The following is a 7,162-nucleotide window of genomic DNA, read 5'->3' as shown; positions in this document are numbered from 1 at the left end:
CAGCCCCATATATATGGAGCATTCGGCCCTCCATATGTTGCTGAAGTACAACTTCCAGCAAGCATGGTCGATGGCCAAGGGTGATGGGAGTTGTAGTTTACCAACATCTGGAGGGCCAAAGTTTCCTCACATCTGCCCTGTAATGAGCTCTGAAGTCTTAAGGAGAGGGAAGAGACATCAGAGCTGTGATTCTGAGAAATCCTAATACTGCTTTTTCCCTTCTACCTCATTTCATTCTTGCATAGTGTGCTATGATGTATAGTAGGTGACCTGTGGCCTTCTAGATGTCATTGGACTCCAACTCCCATCATCCCTGGCAATTGGCCATGCTGACTGGGGCTTCTTTCGTTATTTCTTTTGTTCTGTGACTTCTAGGTCCAGGGTTGTTTTTTTTGTCCTGCCCCACTTTCTCACAGTTTACTGCTGCATTGGAAGAAATGCCAATCCGCAGAAACCCCAATTGACGCTTGCTTCAATTCGGTAGTAAACAGAGGGTTTTCCAGGGAAAGTGGCAGGACAAAAGAAAGACTTCCCAGACCTGTGCCTAGAAATCATGGCCTAAATGGAAGTACAAATGAACCCTGAATCTCCTGCCCCTTTCCTTCTTTTTAAACTTCTTTTTAAAAAGTGGGCTTTCAGACAGCAGCTGCCTGTCAACTTTTATGTGCAAATTAGCATGTACAGTATTTGTGTCATGGGCCTATGTCCTGAGTCCTTTCAAGTACCCATCAACACCCCTGCTGCGTACATTTGCACATCTGGGCTGGCTTTTCTCTGGATGACTAGCATCCAATGGTGATTTGCATTTTTATATAACCTCACACCATGTCTTTCAATAGTCAGAGTGTCAACAAGTGATGAGTGTTTGTATTAAGTATTGTTGATCCATGTATGTACTGTTAAAATTATTTATATATCACTTTGTGGTTTTTATATATTTGAGCCATTAAAAATTGTATTTTCAGGCTTTGTGTGTTAAAATTATATCTTATGTAAATACTTTTTTCCACTTGGGCAGAAATCCTGCACATACTTATTGGAGTTTAAGTCTAAGTAAGCAATCATAGGATCAGTGGTGGACTTTGGTAATGTTTGGTAATACAGCGCCCTGAGCGAGGCCAGAATTTGCCTGCCCCCACCCCATGGATCTTCTCAATTATAGATAGATAGGATTATAGATAGGATTGAGGAGTCTTGTAATATTCAGATAATGGAAACCCACAAATCAATAGATCTAATGACCTTTGAGGGCAATAATCAATAGGGCTTGATTCTCATGTTGTTCTAAAGCAGGTATGGGGAACCTGTGGCACTCCAGAAGTTGTGGATTCCAACCACCAGGAGCCAAACCCAGCCCATCCCCAATGGCCAGGGATGATGGGAATTGTAGTCCAACAATATGTGAAGCCCCCACATTCCACATCCTTGTTCTGGAGTATTCATCAGATGGTGTACCACAGCTGATTTAACATTATTTGACAAATCTTGTTCACTCTTCACATAATCATAGAAAAGGGGGTTAGAATATGGTAACAGAGTAGTATATATCTCCATGTTATTGTGAAGTCACTTCTAGGATAATTAATACAGAATGAAGGGGGCTCAGTCCTTGTGGCCACCAAAATCATTTCTCCCTTCTATATGACAGAAGCTAACTTTGTTAAGCTTGTGTGTGTGTGTGTGTGTGTGTGTGTGTGTGTTGTTGTTGTTGTTGTTGTTGTTGTTGTTGTTTATTAGCCTCCTGGGAGCTGACAGAAAACGGATGGAGAAGTCATTTATGTGCTGGGCACAGAGAAGAGGGTTCCTCTGCTTTAGCAACCTGCTTGGTTGCGCAGTGGGAGACTAGAGAGCTAAATCCCTTCTCTGCCAACCCACTTGCTTGCCTGCATGAAATTATTGGGTCATCTATGCGCTCAGGCTAGTGTTTAAATTAGGACTGGAGAACCTATAATTTTTCAGATGCAGCTGGACTACAACTCTCGTCATCCCTGACCATTGACCATGCTGGCTGGGACTGTTAGGATTCAGAGTCTAGCAGCACCCAGGGAATCTAAGTAGTCTTACTTGCAAGCAAGTTGCATTAACATCAATGAGATTAATTCCAAATAAAGTTGTTTGACATTATGCGGAAGTGAATTGAACTATACCTACCTAATGTGTTTAGGGGGACAAGGCTTTTATTTGTCAACAAAAATTTATTCAAATCTCATGAAAATATTGTGCAGTTAGCTTTAAGAAGGTAAAGGTAAAGGTACCCCTGCCCGTACGGGCCAGTCTTGACAGACTCTAGGGTTGTGCGCTCATCTCACTCTATAGGCCGGGAGCCAGCACTGTCTGGAGACATTTCCGGGTCACGTGGCCAGCGTGACAAGCTGCATCTGGCGAGCCAGCGCAGCACACGGAACGCTGTTTACCTTCCCGCTAGTAAGCGGTCCCTATTTATCTACTTGCACCCAAGGGTGCTTTCAAACTGCTAGGTTGGCAGGCGCTGGGACCGAGCGACGGGAGCGCACCCCGCCGCGGGGATTCGAACCGCCAATCTTTCGATCGGCAAGTCCTAGGCGCTGAGGCTTTAACCCACAGCGCCACCCGTGTCCCTTTAGCTTTAAGAACCAGGATGAAAAAGTTCTAAAATAATATTAAGTAGGTAGATGGACCCTTTTGCTCAGATCCCTACCAATGGATGTCAGCATCAGAAGGAAGTGGCCGTTTTTTGGAGAAATGCTCTTACAATATAGCTTTTGCTTTTTATTTACTTCGGTTGGAATATTTGTTGCATTCCATCAGACACAATGGGATGCTGTGATTTGTTCCCTTTGGAGCGCCATGGAAGCACGTCCATAACAAGGGCAACCATCTTGCAGCAAGATGCCTTTTTTGCAGACATGCTTTCCTGTACTTGTTGCCAGATTTGCTCTTTGTACACAGTGCAGAACTAGCTGTGTTTGAACTGCCTAAAAAGCTCACCCATCACCACTCTACTTTTCAAAGCGCCTGGTTGCAGCTGGCCTAAACGGCGGTTAATGCCTACGATACATAGGTAAGTTACCCTAGCCACTTCCACCGTGCCTGGCTGCGAAAGCAGAAGAGCCTTTGTTCACAAATGTAAAAGTTTGACCTCGTACTTCTTCATCTTTCTGTCTCGGACCGGCCAAGAGAACCTGCAGCTCCCCATTTGTTGAACTATAACTCCCATCAGTCCCAGCCAGCACGGTCCGTGGTCAGGGATGATGGGACTTGTAGTCCAGCAACCTCGGGGAGCCCCCTCACATTAGCCGCCCCGAGCTTAACGCATTCCAGTGGCCACATAAATATTCATGGCGGGATATCTCGCTAGGTCTCCTCGTACCTTTTCTTTACCAGGGCTTGTTTCATGGGCCCCGTTTCACGGCGAAGCACTACTTTGGGAGAAGTGAGCGCGGGAAAGAGGCTGGGTCGGCGTCCTCCTCTGAGGCGCTGAGGGCGCGCTTCTCGCCGGCGAGGGCGGTGCCGAAAGCGGACGCTGCTGCGAAGACCGGCGCGCCTCTTCGTCGCGGGGCTCCGGGGAGAGCCTGGAAGCCGCGTCCCGCGCTTGTCGCCTCGCGCGGTAAGTTGGCGCGCGGCGAGAGGGTCTCCTGCCAGAGGCCTCTGCGCGCGGAGCGAGAGTCTCTCTGGTCCTGGGACTCGGGCAATTGGAGGGCTCCCCCTCCCGAGAAATGAAGCCCCTTGCCCCCTTCCTGCCCGCCGTGTGGAGCGGTACAAGCCCTGGGAGGAGCAGTGGGATTTTGGGGGGGGGGGAGCGCTAAAAGGCAGAGGGCGCTGCCTTTGGAAAGCTGGTCCCACTGGGTCCAGTTAATCAGTTTCGTTGAATTAGTTAAACTCAATAGTTTAAAAACTGGATTTTGAATAAATGTGCGATTGTGCTTTGAATTTCACTGGGTGGTTGCCTGCCTTAGTCGTGCAAGCCGCTGTTCTGCATAGCGTGGCCCGAAAAAGTTTTGGAACCAGTAATCTGGTCGGGGTACTAACTTGAATAAAATATTGGGGGGGCAAGTAAGCCCCGCCCTGCATAATCGATCGCATGACAGGGTACACCCCCGCCCCCTATTTGAATCGCACTGTCCATCAATCCGGGGCAGGGGTGCAGCCCAATCAAATATTATATTGGGGGGCTGAAGGGATCTGGCCAATTGAAGGTCTGAGAACTACAGACCACAGTCCTTTATTTCAGGGGTTAGGCAGAGCTCAGGCTTGGGGGGGTCTACTTGGTGGGTTTTCTACAACTCCCAAGATTCACCAATGAGAGCCTGGTGCCAAAAATACACACTTTACATTAAAAAAAGTTGAGCCCAGGAATTTGAAGCAGAGCTGATCACAGTTCTTCCGCACAGAAACCGCCTCTTAGTTACCCCCAAAGGATTATTCATTGCAGCGGTATAATTTAGAGTGGGAGGGGAGTCGCTTTGTTGCTGTTCTTGTTAAACAATCTGGAGCCAGACATTCTTGCTGATCTGCTGCACATCACCCAGAGAGTTACCATTAGATCCAGATGATCTAGCTCCTGCCCACCCCATGCCGCCTTCAATACAAGGCTGCCTGAACAGCCAGCCTGGAGAAGGCACTCAAATTCACTGAGCTGATGTGAAATCTTCTTTTCTCTCACAGAGGTAATGATTGTCCTTCTCCTTGCTGTGGGAGGGGAAGGGCTGTAGCTCCAGGCTAGAGCATGTGCTTTGCCTGTAAAAGATTCCAGGTTCAGTTCTCACTATCCTAGTAGCCCTGGAGAGACTTGTGTCTGAAATGGTGGGGAGCCGAGGCGAAATAGAAAAGGCATCATCTTGTATGCCTAACCTACCCTCTCCGGATGTTGGGGGAAAATAGTATTTCCTGTTGCAAGAATTCTGAACTACAAACCTTCCAATATTTCATAGAAGAAAATCAGGACACCTTAGGTGATTAAAATATCCCTGTTCTCAAACCAAGGATTGATGCCTGAGGATCCGATTGTCATTCTGTCACCCTGCAGTGTTACACATTGGTGAATGCCTGATTTACAGGGTCTTTGTTTATTCTGTGGTAGCCTTTATCCTTCACCGACTTCTGAGGCAGAAAAGGGAATATAACACATTTCTAAAATCTGTTACATTCTAAAAAATTTTTCCTAAAACTTAAGAATGTTTACTAAAAAGTGTTTAGCAAAATTGGATACATGCAAGTCCCAGTCAGTTTAATGGGACTCACTGCCTAATGAATGGGTACTAGATTGCAGCCCTGGGTTGTAATCCTGTACATACTTACCTGGGAGTAATTCCCCAGTGGGCTTACTTTTGAGTAAAGGTAAAGGTACCCCTGACAGTTAAGTCCAGTTGCGAATGACTCTGGTGTTGCAGCACTCATCTCGCTTTATTGGCTGAGGGAGCCGGCATACAACTTCCGGGTCATGTGGCCGGCATGACTAAACTGCTTCTGGCGAACCAGAGCAGTGCACGGAAACGCTATTTACCTTCCCACTGGAGCGGTACCTATTTATCTACTTGCACTTTTTGGCGTGCTTTCGAACTGCTAGGTTGGCAGGAGATGGGATCAAACAACGGCAAGTCCAAGTGGCGCAGTGGTTTAAACCACAGCGCCACCTGCGTCCAAGCTACTTTTGAGTAGACATGTACAAGACTTCATCTTACAGTGAAACTGACTGAACTTGCATAATGGCAGCAAGTTGTTATTGTTTCTACACATTTTTATGTGGGTAGGCCATGTGTGTGTGTGTGTGTGTTAAGAAGGGAAGTTTTCTGCATGTGTAGGTGCACCCAGGTTTGCAGGTACCATTTAAAACAGTTGGGGTACATTTTTCAGCCCAAGGGCCACATAACCTTCTGGAGGCCAGATGCCAGTGGTGGGTGTACAGTGGTACCTTGGGTTACATGCGCTTCAGGTTACAGACTCTGCTAACCCAGAAATAGTGCTTCAGGTTAAGAACTTTGCTTCAGGATGAGAACAGAAATCGTGCTCTGGCGGCGCGGCGGCAGCAGGAGGCCTCATTAGCTAAAGTAGTGCTTCAGGTTAAGAACAGTTTCAGGTTAAGAACGGACCTCCGGAACGAATTAAGTACTTAACCCGAGGTACCACTGTACTGTAAATGAATGTACATGCTGCCTTTGTGCTGCAGGCCAGCTCCTTCCCATGCCTCTTTCTGTCTTCCATCTATGTAAGCAAGAGTCACAAGCATAGATTCCAGCCAGCCAAATACAGTCAAGGAGAGTGTGAAGCAAGGCCAATGAGGGGATTTCCTGGGCTGAAAGTGGGTGTTTGGGTAGGAGGCATGAGGTTCCACACACTGATTTAAAAGAAGAAAACCAAATGTTCATATATATTCTGTTGGATGGCATATTTCAAGCCTCCTCCCAGCAACTCCTGCAGCCATGCTGGTGCCAACCGTATTGCTCTGCTTTCCTTTAGACCACGTCTTGTTGTCTGGGCAGCCCAGGACCTCCATACATACTGCCCAGGCTTGCACCATGGGGAGGTCACTTTGGTGCTGCTAACACAGCAGTTTGATTTCACCCCTGGAGGTGCATTCCATTGACTCTCTAGCCAGATGGATGCCAACAAGATATCTCTAGCCAATTCTGAAACACAGCTGTGGGACATTACTGCAGTCAAACCAACAATTCATGTTTTGCTAGATAGGCACATGAAGGGGCTGCGGCTCATATCATCTCCTAGTGTTCATGCCTCCAGTAGCAACATATGGAACATCATTTCACAAGCTACTTCATAGATGAGCAGCAATTTGAAGCCTACATTAAAACCCAGCACAATGATTGTGGCACAGATTGTCCACAGCATACATTTAAAGCACTTCCCCAAGGATCCTGAAAATGGTAGTTAAGTTAACCCTTCATGAAACTATAATTCCCAGTGTTCTTAACAAACTACAGTTCCCAGGAATATTTTTTTGGGGTGCTTTAAAAGTATAGAATGTACACAGCTACAGACAGAATGGGCTTACCTCAATAAGTTGGAGGGTAATTCATTGACTAAATGTATTTGAACTAGAACTGCCTTTTGTCAAAATTCTTCGATGTGAAGCATAGCTCTAAGGAGCATTTAATATTTACTTTAAGAAAACCATAACTGTACAAAGGGGGATGACGAATCAGTGAACTGCTGCGTAATTATTAAA

General features: G+C 46.5%; 1 protein-coding gene across 7 annotated transcripts in view; it reads left to right on the top strand.

Moving 5' to 3' along the window:
* Positions 1-2,914: 2,914 nt before the first annotated feature.
* LOC310759063 (uncharacterized protein) overlaps positions 2,915-7,162 on the top strand; it is a 48,335-nt gene continuing 44,087 nt past the window's right edge. For 2 of the 7 annotated variants that reach the window (XM_083605880.1, XM_083605876.1), the window contains exon 1: positions 3,203-3,586. The gene's annotated coding sequence lies outside the window, so the exon portion shown is untranslated. Of the gene's footprint in view, positions 3,041-3,198; positions 3,587-7,162 lie in introns of those variants that run through there. The other 5 variants (XM_083605877.1, XM_083605883.1, XM_083605882.1 and 2 more) reach the window with 5 other exon arrangements.

The sequence above is a fragment of the Podarcis filfolensis genome (assembly GCF_964270895.1).
Source record: "Podarcis filfolensis genome assembly, chromosome: 3".
Lineage (NCBI taxonomy): Eukaryota > Metazoa > Chordata > Lepidosauria > Squamata > Lacertidae > Podarcis > Podarcis filfolensis.
Note: the sequence above shows the minus strand (reverse complement) of the source record. Positions and strands in the feature narration are given on the sequence as shown.